Source organism: Malaclemys terrapin, chromosome 3 (genome assembly GCF_027887155.1).
Source record: "Malaclemys terrapin pileata isolate rMalTer1 chromosome 3, rMalTer1.hap1, whole genome shotgun sequence".
In the NCBI taxonomy this organism is placed as follows: domain Eukaryota; kingdom Metazoa; phylum Chordata; order Testudines; family Emydidae; genus Malaclemys; species Malaclemys terrapin.
This window is the reverse complement of record NC_071507.1, coordinates 30,213,219-30,227,813: the sequence shown is the minus strand read 5'-3', so window position 1 is coordinate 30,227,813 and position 14,595 is coordinate 30,213,219.

The following is a 14,595-nucleotide window of genomic DNA, read 5'->3' as shown; positions in this document are numbered from 1 at the left end:
CCCAAAGCTGATCCTAGTATCGTCCCGTTACTGGACGACCCCGCGAATAAAATGGAGGTCTCAAGCCCAGAAGGGGATAAGTTACAAGAATTTCGGGCGGAAATGTACAAACAGGGCCTTCAGCTACAGGACATGCTGAATCAGTTGTCCCATTTGGCCGGTAAGAGCCATCCCCCGCAGTCCCACACATTGCGAGCCCTGAACCAGCCCGGCTTTCCTGTCACCAATGATGTTTGTACCCCAAAGTTCCGGGTGGAGTTCCCGGGGCAGGGTGAAAAGTTGCGGAATAGGTTGAAAAGAATGGCGGAGCCAGGCTTATCTAACTTTGAAAGGACATATAGGAAAAAACCGCCGGATAAGATCCCTCCGGCGAATGATGTAGCTACCCCCTGTCCTCATTGTGGTTTGTGGGGCTGCGCGATTGGGTGCACTGGACGGGATAACGTGTCCACGCACCGGCCACTGGATGTCGCCAACCCGTTTGCTCATCCGATGTTTCCACCCTGCGACATGCTTCGGACAATATCCCGGGCGGCTCGGGCCCCCCGGACTCCGTACGGCGTTGGCATGGACTTATTAGGGAAGCCCATATAGAGGGGGAATTTGCGCCCGAGGCTTATCCAGTAGTGACACCGGATCCACAGGACCCCACAGCACCGGACCTGCACTTATTGTTTGTCACAGCCTAGACACCTGATAATGTGGTACTTCTATTTGTTCGGACTCCTTATTATAGGAGCAGGGGTCTTTGTATGTCCAAACTCTGTACCTTTTGTTAACCCACGACAAAATGTTTGTATCACCTGGGCGAACCAGACTGGCCAAGAAGCCCTTTTTGCTTGTCCATGGCCACCCCATCGGATCCCTTTAAAACATGTCTTATTGGCTATCCTTGTTTACACCCCAATGGTTTTCGTGGGCATTTACGTAATATTACGTTTCTTAATAAGTTCCTTATTTAAGGAAAAGGGGGGAGGTGTGGGGATGTATCATCCCTACACCAACCTAATGAAAAGTTCCATGAGGAGGTAAGGGTCACGATGGGACACTTGCCAGGTAAACAAATCATGGCCTTATGTAAGGCCCCCTGGTGGTCTAGGATTATATAAAATGATCATGGCCTTATGTAAGACCCCCTGGTGGTCTAGGATTATATAAGATGATCATGGCCTTATGTAAGACCCCCTGGTGGTCTGGGATTATATAAGATGAGGTAAACAAATCATGGCCTTATGTAAGGAACGCTTGAACCAATCGGTGTGGGGCTATACATGTGATAAACACATGATTCTCCTTCTAGTCCAATCGGTAGATGTGTTATTATAGCCTAATTGTGTTATGTAATGTTGAGAAAAACTATAAAAGAAAGCTTGCAATAAACAGATTCAGATTCAGCTTGCAACCACATTGGTCGTGTGCTTTATCCGCTCCGCCTGGGACGCCACAATTTCTGGTTTAAATTGAGATCCCTTTCCTTTATAACTCACTTATCCTCCGCCATTCCCAAGTCAAGGGTCGTATATACTGACCCAATAGCATATCTTGAAAACTAGAGCCAATCAACAATTTTAAGCATCATTTTCATTCTCAGTGACCCAGAATTAGTAAAGTTTGACTACATTTATTTCAGAAGCATTTTGGCTGTAGAGCAGTGTTATCACCCATCACCTTGTACATGTTGTTTCAATCAAAACATCTCTATTACGTAGTGTCATCCTGACCTTATGTTTTAGGAGGGGTCAGTGTTATCCTGTGTCTCCAAGGATAACAGGAACACACTGACTAAAAGATTAGTTTTTGTACCATCCTTGATATCAGGATGTTCTGGTACCACTTGATATCGGAATGTCTTCACATTAGTACTCTGTAACTAGCACTTCTTAGGAATGTGTATTTCTGCAATATCAGCCCTGTTCTTGCCAGATTCTGTAAGCAGGTCCTGTCTCATACCAGGCCTCTAATACAAGGGCTTATGTCTCAGGCTCTCTTCCTACTACACCTGTTAAGCTGGCCCATTTCCCCCACCCCCCACCCCCCAGAACCGGCAGCAAAGGTACCACTCCTGGCAGAGGGGCTGGGGGAGAGACAAAGCCAGTGAGCCAAGGGAACTGGCTTTACTTATGTGGATGTGTGCATGTGTTTTGCCCCTACCCCTCCAAAATAGCAGTCAAATTACGCCTATGCCCTTTCCCCCACCCTTCACTTCACACCCAGGCTGTGATGAAATCATGCTGAATTTTCCTCTCTAATGTCTCTAAGTACATTCTCCTTTCCATCCCTACTACCAAAGTGTTGTTCCATGGTCTGGTCATGTCTCACCTTGACTACTACATCTCTTTAATTTCTTGATAAGGTAAAGAGCAACAAGAAAAAACCCATATAAACTGTATATATTATTTTCCTTGATTCACATCCCTAATTGAAAAGGCTCAAAGAAAAACTAAAGCAAATTGGTAGGACCTAGAAAAAACATCCAAGAAAGTTAGTAACTATGGGGTAAAACACGCACACATGCACACACGTAAAAGGAAGGGATAAATACATCTTGTGTGGTATTCCTTCTCGTCTTTGCATTTTGTCTAATGTCTATTTATACGCCAGTTTATAGGCACGGACTTTTCTTGTGTAGCTGTGGAGCACTATGCATAGGCTTGGAAGGATTGAATTTTTATCGACAAATGTCAGTAAACGTCAATTTCATCGAATGCACACAAACTGATGGAAAAATATTTCCATTGATAATAATCAGAATTATAGATAAGTAAAGTAAGAAAAATGCTGCTTGAGAACCTATTAGACTTTGTTTTTAGGATATTAATGTTATATATTTGATATGTAATATTGACAATTTGTGTTTTAACAGTTATAAAGCTTGAACCTTTTGACTTTCAGTGTCTACTGTAATTAAATAATTAGCCTGCAACTGTGGAAATTTAGATAAATGGTCTTTTTTTTGAAACGCTTAAAAATAAATACCCATGTTATCCATCCAAATAAAAATAAATAAATAAATAATTCTGTCAAGCCTAACTATGCACAACTATGCTGTAGACATAAATGAAAAAGAAAGGATTCAGAATATGAACTTTGGTGGCATTTCATATCCTGCTGTGGAAGTCAAAGTTCTTCCCCCACAAAAAAAGCCCAGTTCTGCAGTGAAAAGCTGCCTGGGTGTTTCATTATGACAGGGGTCTTACACTGCAAGCACCTTAGTTCTCAATTATGAGAGAAAAGCTAGATCACAAACAGCAGACAGCTACATGCTATGTGTCACTTTCTTACATGACCTTTCCACCTTATATGAGAAAGGTGATAAACATAGAACATCTGAGCTTGTCAATGTGCTATAAACAGACTCTTCCCCCCACCTATCTTCAGTTCATAACTTACTAGTTTCCCCATTTCATTTCAGCAGGACAGATTATTAATTATTTATTATTATTAATTAATAACTGGCTGTCTTGCCAACTAGAGCTTGTTACAGCTTCATTGTCCTCTCTGGCTTCATCCATTTCCAAAAAGTAAATGTTTACTATTTCTTCAAATGCAGGTAGCACAGGTCTCCATAGAGGAACTCTTTCAAGCTTCAGATTGCTCAGTTAACATTCCCTACTGGCTGCTTTAAAAGCAAATAAAGATTAACAATGAAGATTTAAACCATGAAAAGATTTTTTTAAAAGTTTATATTTAAGTGCTGGTATATAAAACATCTTTATAGCACATCGTTACTTGTTTGAAACATCAAAAAAACGAACTGAGATTTGGAATAATTTCACGTAATATACAGTGTCTATCCCCCCCTCCCACCCCTACCCTGCTTTAGCACATTTTAAATACGATTAGTATTGTTAAGGAAAGGACTATTTAAGAAATAAAAAGTCAAAGAACACATTAAAAAGCACACACAAATCAGGAAAAAGATAGAACAAAATACTGTCAGAAAAAAAGAGTAAATGCAAAGACAGAGAACCCCCAATTTACTTAAGCCCATTTGAGAGCCTCCACTATTTCAAATTCCAGAGTATCACAGAAAGAAAGATTATCTCAGGTCATTAGCTTACAGAGCTTTATATGTAGGTCAAGAATAACAACTTGCATTGCACCTGGCATAGAGCAGAAGTTCAGCGTGAGCCAATGCAGCAGTCCAAATTCTTTATATGCAGCTCCCTAGAGCACATCACAGTAATCCAGTCTCAAAGTGACAGAGGCATCGATAAACATGCCCAGATCTGTACCAATATGAAAAGGTCACAACCTTCTGGCCAAAAACAAAACAAAAAACAAAAACAAAAACAACAGATGACAAACAGTGCTATTGACTTCAGTTGCTACTTGCCCATCCAAGAACAATGGGGGAATACAACAGAAGCCCCATCAGTCCCTGCTAGGATCCAGCCCACAGATATGTCAACAATACTTCTCTGTTCACAGGTTGTTTTTTTTCCCCTTGTTCTGGAGGATCCTTCCATGCAGTAGGGAAGAAAAATATTTTAGAAATAGTAAAATAGTCGACAACTACAAGTGGCTGGAGGATTCAGAAGCCTAAGAACTAGTTTTAACTCAGGTTTTGAAACAGTAAATTTCAAATGTGAGAGACAAAGTGGGTGAAGTAGTATCTTTTATTGGACCAACTTCTGTTGGTGAAAGAGACAAGCTACAACAATGTTGCAAACAACAATGGTCAATTTCAAATTTGACTGTTGGCTAGGATCTTTAGCAGTGTTTTGTATGTATTTCTGTAACAAGCTTTTCAGCTGAGATTTAATTCTTCCTTTAAAATTATCTGATACATTTTAGATTTGGGGTTTTAAACCCTCCCCCCCCCAAGGTATGTCCGTTTCTCTAAAGTGGTAGTGTACATATTTTGAACAGTTGCTGAGCTGCCACTAAGTCCTCTTCCATGCACTTTAACATAACTTAATTTAGTTGAAGTAAAAAAAAAAAAGTTCTGACACATTACATGAGTATCCAGACACATTTTACATGAGCATTTCTTTTGTTTACATGGTGCCAAAGAATGTTAATGTTTTTTTTTCCAGTTTGAAACCCTGACCCAGCAGCTGTACTCTACCCAATGACAATTTTCATTCACACTTTTCACTCTAAAAATAAATCTCTTGACTTTTTGCTGGATTTAATTTAATGCATACTAGTTCCTTCCACAAAAATTAAAACATTAATAATTATTTCTGATTGTTTAGCCACAAACTCTTTTTAATGAGTTTGTTCATTAAGCCGGGTCATCTGCATAGTGTGACATATTTGCTATGGTATGAAGGAGACAGACATTCATATATTAGAGTGTGTGTTCAGCTTAGTATGCTTAAGACTTGTCAGCACTTGTGTCATTTATAACTTAGCTGTAAAATCTTGTTCTGGGCTGAAACTTGGCAAACAATATATCCATTCTAGAATCAATTTTAGTACCAATTTTCAAATAAATAAAATAAGGTTTCCCATTTCCAGAAACTTTTTGTCACCTCAAGCTGTGATCTTGTCTTTTCTCAAAACTAAAAATGGTCAGACAAGGTCACCTGTTGGAGTGAAGACTTCCAGGGAAAACATAGGTGGCTGCAGAAAGTACTGTTGGCAATTCAGTAGGCACTCTTCCTTTTGAGATGGCAATAAACCTTCAACTAGCATGATGTTAAGGGGCAAGATATTGCTTAAAATATAATCTTTTGGATTAAACCAATTTCAGATTGGGCAATTACATTCCACCTATTTAAGATTTCTCATATGGTTTTATCTAGAAAAGACATTTGTCATTTCCCACCCCACACTGCAGTGGGGTGTTGAAGAGTACTGTTAGGTATATATGTTTAACCTCAGAAGTGGCTTCATGTCAAAATGTTTTTATAGGTAGTTTGTGAGTTATTTTCCAAAGCATTTCAGAGACCTTTATGGATGAAAATTGCTATAAAAAGGTCATTATTCTGGTTATTTAAGAGTGACCTAGTTCAAGATCTGGGACTGGCTATACTCATTTCTAGAATATGTGGTTCACACCAGTCAAGAAGGTCACACAGCTCACTGTCAGTGCTGGAAGTATGCAGTGTTGGTGTAGCTGTGTCGATCCCAGGATATTTGAGAGACCAGGTGGGTGAGATAATATTGTTTATTGGGCCAACTTCTGTATGTGAGAAAAACACCTTTTCAAGCTACACAGAGTACTTCTTCAGGTCAGATCAGCTTTTCCCAGACCTGAAGAAGCACTCTGTGTAGCTTGAATGTTTATCTCACCTACAGAAGTGGGTCCAATAAAGGATACTACCTCACCCACCTTGTTTCAGTTCTAGAGTATATAATTGTATTTGTTTCCAGAAGTACCCACAATGCACTAGGTGTTGTAGAAATCATAATCTCTGGTCACAGGAGCTCGAAATCTAAACAGCACAGAGACAAAATGTAGAGGAAGGGACTGTGACGTTGCATTCCATATGCTTTTTGAAAATATGCTTATGAATGTGAATATGATGTAACTGGAATATGCTTTATGCAAAAGGTCTCTTGTAAGGTGTCATAACTATAAAGGGAAGGGTAACAGCTGTCCTGTGTACAATACTATAAAATCCCTCCTGGCCAGAGACTCTAGTGGTTCTAGTTCCCAAACCAGATGGGGAAATATGCTTTTGCGTGGACTACCGTAAGCTAAATGCTGTAACTCGTCCTGACAACTATCCAATGCCACGCACAGATGAGCTATTGGAGAAATTGGGACATGCCCAATTCATCTCTACTTTGGACTTAACCAAGGGGTACTGGCAAGTACCACTAGATGAACCCTCTAAGGAAAGGTCAGCCTTCGTCACCCAGGCAGGGGTGTATGAATTCAATGTACTCCCTTTCGGGTTGCGAAATGCACCCGCCACCTTCCAAAGACTTGTAGATGGTCTCCTAGAAGGATTGGGAGAATCTGCAGTTGCCTACCTCGATGATGTGGCCATTTTTTCTGATTCATGGGCAGAGCACCTGGAGCACCTGGAAAAAGTTTTCGAGCGCATCCAGCAGGCAGGACTAACTGTTAAGGCTAAAAAGTGTCAAATAGGCCAAAACAGAGTGACTTACCTGGGGCACCAGGTGGGTCAAGGAACTATAAATCCCCTACAGGCTAAAGTGGATGCTATCCAAAAGTGGCCGGTTCCAAAGTCTAAGAAGCAGGTCCAATCCTTCTTAGGCTTGGCTGGATATTATAGGCGATTTGTACCCCACTACAGCCAAATTGCCGCCCCGCTGACAGACCTAACCAGAAAGAAACAGCCAAATGCAGTTCAGTGGACTGATGAGTGTCAAAAGGCCTTTACCCAGCTTAAGGCAACACTCATGTCTGACCCTGTGCTAAGGGCCCCAGACTTTGACAAACCGTTCCAAGTAACCACAGATACGTCCGAGCGAGGCGTGGGCGCAGTTTTAATGCAGGAAGGACCGGATCAAGAATTCCATCCTGTCGTGTTTCTCAGTAAGAAACTGTCTGAGAGGGAAAGCCATTGGTCAATCAGCGAAAAGGAATGCTATGCCATTGTGTACGCGCTGGAAAAGCTACGCCCATATGTTTGGGCAGCGTTTCCAACTACAAACAGACCATGCTGCGCTACAGTGGCTTCATACCGCCAAGGGAAATAACAAAAAACTTCTTCGGTGGAGTTTAGCTCTCCAAGATTTTGATTTTGAAATACAACACATTTCGGGAGCTTCTAACAAAGTGGCTGATGCACTCTCCCGGGAAAGTTTCCCAGAGTTAACTGGTTAACAATTGTTCTTGGAATGAAACATATTGTTAGTTTTTATATAATCAGTAGTATGTCTAAAGGTACATGTGTCTTATTAACTCTGTTTTCTCCTAGAACTCCAGGAAAATCACAGCCAGGGTGGAACCGAACGTCCAACACTATCTGTGATTTGGGGGGCGTGTCATAACTATAAAGGGAAGGGTAACAGCTGTCCTGTGTACAGTACTATAAAATCCCTCCTGGCCAGAGACTCCAAAATCCTTTTCCCTGTAAAGGGTTAAGAAGCTCAGGTAACCTGGCTGGCATCTGACCTAAAGGACCAATAAGGGGACAAGATACTTTCAAATCTTGGGGGGGGGAAGGTTTTTGTTTGTGTTCTTTGTTTGGGAGTGTGTTCGTTCTCGGGACTGAGAGGGACCAGACATCAATCCAGGTTCTCCACATCTTTCTAAACAAGTCTCTCCTATTTCAAATTTGTAAGTAAATAGCCAAGCAAGGCGTGTTAGTTTTCCTTTGTTTTCTCAACTTGTAAATGTACCTTTTACTAGAGTGTTTATCTTTGTTTGCTGTACTTTGAACCTGAGACTAGAGGGGAGTCCTCTGAGCTCTTTAAGTTTGATTACCCTGTAAGGTTAATTTCCATACTGATTTTACAGAGATGATTTTTACCTTTTTCTTTGATTAAAAGCTTTCTTTTTAGAACCTGATTGATTTTTCCTTGTTTTAAGATCCAAGGGGTTTGGATCTTGATTCACCAGGAGTTGGTGAGAGGAAGGAGGGGAATGGTTAATTTCTCCTTGTTTTAGATCCAAGGGGATTGGATCTGTATTCACCAGGAGTTGGTGGGAGGAAGGAGGGGGGATGGTTAATTTCTCCTTGTTTTAGATCCAAGGGGTTTGGATCTATATTCACCAGGGAATTGGTGAAGGTTTTTCAAGGCTTCCCAGGAATGGAGCTAAGCTGGTAGTTAAGCTTAGAAGTTTTCATGCAGGCCCCTACATTTGTACCCTAAAGTTCAAAGTGGGGATCCAGCCTTGACATAAGGTATGATTACAAAGTTTATAATCTCCTGAGTGTGTTCATCCTATTTGTTTGCATGTATTATTTCTATGTTGGGAGTTAGGAGCATAAGATATAAACTTGTATTACTGATGTAAACATATTAAGTGTGAATTGGGAGTGCTTTGTTCCAGCTGGGCCTTGAGTGGGCCTGACTGGTATATAAGGGCAGTCAGCAGCGAACCAGCTGAGCGGCGAACAGCAGAGGCTAACAGCGGGAGTTTGCCTGGGAGTTCGCCTAGGGAGAGCGCACTGAGGCTTTCATCTGCAGGTTTCTCCGAGTAGTTCCTGCAACAGTTGAGGAAGCTCCTAAGAGGACGGTCATATGGAAGGTGAGCGATCAGCTGTTGTAACCTGCACAGGTTGTGCCATGTTTGTCTTTCTTCCGCGGGACAGAAGCGACTTTGTCTGCACAAAGTGCAAGCTGGTCTCCATATTGGAGGAGAAGGTTCGAGGGCTGGAGAAACAAGTATCAACTCTGCGTTGCATAAGGGAAAATGAAGATTTCCTGGACAGACGTCAGGAGATGCTTCTACGGCCACAATGTTCTGAAGATTCAGAGCAGGCGCAGCAGGGACAGAAGGATTGTGAGGAGGTTTGGCAGCATGTGACCTCCAGAAGAAGAAAGAGGAGCGTCCATGCACCAGCAATGGAGATACAGGTGAGGAATCGTTTCCATGTTCTCTCTACAGGTGCTAATGCGGAGAGTAGACTAGATGGCCCATCTGAGGGAAGGGAGCAGAAGGAGACTCCACCGATTGGAAGGCAAAAGATGCACTGTCCTAGGGATGGGGGTTCCACGACCACCACTCCCAAGAGGAGGAGGAGGGTGGTGGTGGTCGGGGACTCCCTCCTCAGGGGGACTGAGTCATCTATCTGCCGCCCTGACCGGGAAAACCGAGAGGTCTGCTGCTTGCCAGGAGCTAGGATACACGATGTGACGGAGAGACTGCCGAGACTCATCAAGCCCTCGGATCGCTACCCCTTCCTGCTTCTCCACGTGGGCACCAATGATACTGCCAAGAATGACCTTGAGCGGATCACTGCAGACTACGTGGCTCTGGGAAGAAGGATAAAGGAGTTTGAGGCGCAAGTGGTGTTCTCGTCCATCCTCCCTGTGCAAGGAAAAGGCCGGGGTAGAGACCGTCGAATCGTGGAAGTCAACGAATGGCTACGCAGGTGGTGTCGGAGAGAAGGCTTTGGATTCTTCGACCATGGGATGGTGTTCCAAGAAGAAGGAGTGCTAGGCAGAGACTGGATCCACCTAACGAAGAGAGGGAAGAGCATCTTCGCCAGCAGGCTGGCTAACCTAGTGAGGAGGGCTTTAAACTAGGTTCACCGGGGGAAGGAGACCAAAGCCCTGAGGTAAGTGGGGAAATGGGATCCTGGGAGGAAGCACAAGCAGGAGAGCGCAACAGGGGAGGACTCCTGTCTCATGCTGAGAAAGAGGGACGATCGTTGAGTTATCTTAAGTGCCTATACACAAATGCAAGAAGCCTGGGAAACAAGCAGGGAGAACTGGAAGTCCTGGCACAGTCAGGGAACTATGATGTGATTGGAATAACAGAGACTTGGTGGGATAACTCACATGACTGGAGTACTGTCATGGATGGATATAAACTGTTCAGGAAGGACAGGCAGGGCAGAAAAGGTGGGGGAGTTGCGTTGTATGTAAGAGAGGAGTATGACTGCTCAGAGCTCCGGTATGATACTGCAGAAAAACCTGAGAGTCTCTGGATAAAGTTGAGAAGTGTGAGCAACAAGGGTGATGTCGTGGTTGGAGTCTGCTATAGACCACCAGACCAGGGGGACGAGGTGGACGAGGCTTTCTTCTGGCAACTAGCAGAAGTTGCTAGATCACAGGCCCTGGTTCTCATGGGAGACTTTAATCACTCTGATATCTGCTGGGAGAGCAATACAGCGGTGCACAGGCAATCCAGGAAATTTTTGGAAAGTGTAGGGGACAATTTCCTGGTGCAAGTGCTGGAGGAACCAACTAGGGGCAAAGCTTTTCTTGACCTGCTGCTCACAAACAGGGAAGAACTAGTAGGGGAAGCAAAAGTGGATGGGAACCTGGGAGGCAGTGACCATGAGATGGTCGAGTTCAGGATCCTGACACAAGGAAGAAAGGAGAGCAGCAGAATACGGACCCTGGACTTCAGAAAAGCAGACTTTGACTCCCTCAGGGAACAGATGGGCAGGATCCCCTGGGAGAATAACATGAAGGGCAAAGGGGTCCAGGAGAGCTGGCTGTATTTTAAAGAATCCTTATTGAGGTTGCAGGAACAAACCATCCCGATGTGTAGAAAGAATAGTAAATATGGCAGGCGACCAGCTTGGCTAAACAGTGTAATCCTTGCTGATCTTAAACGCAAAAAAGAGGCTTATAAGGAGTGGAAGATTGGACAAATGACCAGGGAGGAGTATAAAAATATTGCTCAGGCATGCAGGAGTGAAATCAGGAAGGCCAAATCACACTTGGAGTTGCAGTTAGCAAGAGATGTTAAGAGTAACAAGAAGGGTTTCTTCAGGTATGTTAGCAACAAGAAGAAAATCAAGGAAAGTGTGGGCCCCTTACTGAATGAGGGAGGCAACCTAGTGACCGAGGATGTGGAAAAAGCTAATGAACTCAATGATTTTTTTGCCTCTGTCTTCACGCACAAGGTCAGCTCCCAGATTGCTGCACTGGGCAGTACAGCATGGGGAGAAGGTGGCCAACCCTCTGTGGAGAAAGAAGTGGTGCGGGACTATTTAGAAAAACTGGATGTGCACAAGTCCATGGGGCCGGATGCGCTGCATCCGAGGGTGCTAAAGGAGTTGGCGGGTGAGATTGCAGAGCCATTAGCCATTATTTTTGAAAACTCATGGCGATCGGGGGAGGTCCCAGATGACTGGAAAAAGGCTAATGTAGTGCCCATCTTTAAAAAAGGGAAGAAGGAGGATCCGGGGAACTACAGGCCAGTCAGCCTCACCTCAGTCCCTGGAAAAATCATGGAGCAGGTCCTCAAGGAATCAATTATGAAACATTTAGAGGAGAGGAAAGTGATCAGGAACAGTCAGCATGGATTCACGAAGGGGAAGTCGTGCCTGACTAACCTAATTGCCTTCTATGATGAGATAACTGGCTCTGTGGATGAGGGGAAAGCAGTGGATGTGTTATTCCTTGACTTTAGCAAAGCTTTTGATACTGTCTCCCACAGTATTCTTGCCACCAAGTTAAAGAAGTATGGGCTGGATGAATGGACTGTAAGGTGGATAGAAAGCTGGCTAGATCGTCGGGCTCAACGGGTAGTGATCAATGGCTCCATGTCTAGTTGGCAGCCGGTTTCAAGTGGAGTGCCCCAAGGGTCGGTCCTGGGGCCGGTTTTGTTTAATATCTTTATTAATGATCTGGAGGATGGTGTGGACTGCACTCTCAGCAAGTTTGCAGATGACACTAAACTAGGAGGCGTGGTAGATACACTAGAGGGTAGGGATCGGATACAGAGGGACCTAGACAAATTAGAGGATTGGGCAGAAAAAAACCTGATGAGGTTCAACAAGGACAAGTGCAGAGTCCTGCACTTAGGACGGAAGAATCCCATGCACTGCTACAGACTAGGGACCGAATGGCTAGGTAGCAGTTCTGCTGAAAAGGACCTAGGGGTCACAGTGGACGAGAAGCTGGATATGAGTCAACAGTGTGCTCTTGTTGCCAAGAAGGCTAACGGCATTTTGGGCTGTATAAGTAGGGGCATTGCCAGCAGATCGAGGAACGTGATCGTTCCCCTTTATTCGACATTGGTGAGGCCTCATCTGGAATACTGTGTCCAGTTTTGGTCCCCACACTACAAGAAGGATGTGGAAAAATTGGAAAGAGTCCAGCGGAGGGCAACAAAAATGATTAGGGGTCTGGAGCACATGACTTATGAGGAGAGGCTGAGAGAACTGGGATTGTTTAGTCTCCAGAAGAGAAGAATGAGGGGGGATTTGATAGCAGCCTTCAACTACCTGAAGGGGGGTTCCAAAGAGGATGGAGCTCGGCTGTTCTCAGTGGTGGCAGATGACAGAACAAGGAGCAATGGTCTCAAGTTGCAGTGGGGGAGGTCCAGGTTGGATATCAGGAAAAACTATTTCACTAGGAGGGTGGTGAAACACTGGAATGCGTTACCTAGGGAGGTGGTGGAGTCTCCTTCCTTGGAGGTTTTTAAGGCCCGGCTTGACAAAGCCCTGGCTGGGATGATTTAGCTGGGAATTGGTCCTGCTTTGAGCAGGGGGTTGGACTAGATGACCTCTTGAGGTCCCTTCCAACTCTGATATTCTATGATTCTATGATTCTATGATTCTAAGTGGAAGCCATTAAGGGTGCTTCAGAATCAATGAACTGTAAATAGCTCTGTTTGCTTGCAAACCTTCCTGTGTAGTGTGGGCCAGATCAGGAAGAATGGAGGCTGGAGTCTCAAATGACACGTGACCATATCACATGATATTGGAATCCATCTTAATCCTTGTACTTTTCCATTGATGAGGCGGGGGTGGGGACAAGCATAGACAAAAAATTCCCGCCTGGTGCCAAAGCTATAAAAGAGGGTGGAGCAGGACAAAAGGGGCTGCCAGTCATGAGAAAACCCCAGCTTACCACCTGAGAGAGCTGCTGGAACTAACAAGGACTGTACCAGGAGAAAGGATTGGGCCCAGACTTGGAAGGAGTCTAGTCTGTGAAAGAAGCTTATTGGAACATCTCGGAGGGTGAGATATTACCTGTAATCAGTTCCTTAACGCATTAGGCTTAGACTTGTGTGTTTTTACTTTATTTTGCTTGGTGACTTACTCTGTTCTGTCTGTTATTACTTGAAACCTCTTAAATTCTATGTTTACACTTAATAAAATCACTTTTGTTTATTAATAAACCCAGAGTAAGTGATTAATACCTGGGGGAGCAAACAGCTGTGCATATCTCTCTATCAGTGTTATAGAGGGAAGAAAATTTATGAATTTAAGCTTTATCCAGAGTAAAATTGATTTATTTGGGGTTCAAGCTCCCAGGAAGGCTGAACACTGGGTGCTGGGAAAGTCCCTGTTAACTGAGAAGCGCCTGGGCTGAGTGAATCTCAGTTTCAGTGACATGCAGAGAGGCGTGGCCCAACCTCTGGGTCTGTGCTGGAGCTGACTGGGAGTGTCTTACTCAGCAAGACAGGAGCAGAGGGGCACCTGTTTTGGCAGGAGGGTTGTTCTCAGTGGTATCCCAGCTCATTGACTGACAGTCTCGAGGGGAGTCTCTGTGACCAAACCCGTCACAGGGACTTGACTATCACACAAGTAAAGTGGTCAAGATGGAAACTGGCTACTCTTATGTAACACTACACTGGAAGGGAGAAGGTTGTTAAATATATGTAAATTGTTTCCAAGTACCCCTCAACTTCTCTGTAATTAGTCAGCTAGTTTCTTGTATAAGTCACAATAAAAGTGAGTCTTTAGGGAGGATTTGACAATGGTGAAGGTAGTAGGTAGCCTTGTATAAAACTCAGGAAGGGTACTCCAGGATTAGAGGCTGTTGTAAAGGGGCACAGAGGTGGCTTCAAGAGAAGCAAACCAATATGAATGGTGGCTAGTTTTAAGATTAAACATGATAAATTTATGAATGGGAATGTATGACGGAGCTGCCTTTAACAGCAGGGGAATGGATTAGATGACCTAGGAGGTCCCATCCAGTTGTCTGTTTCTATATCACTAAATAACATATGGGAGGAGGCATGGGTTAAATTGCAGCAAAGGAGGTTTAGGTTGGACATTAGGAAAAACTTTCTAACTGTCAGGGTGGTTAAGC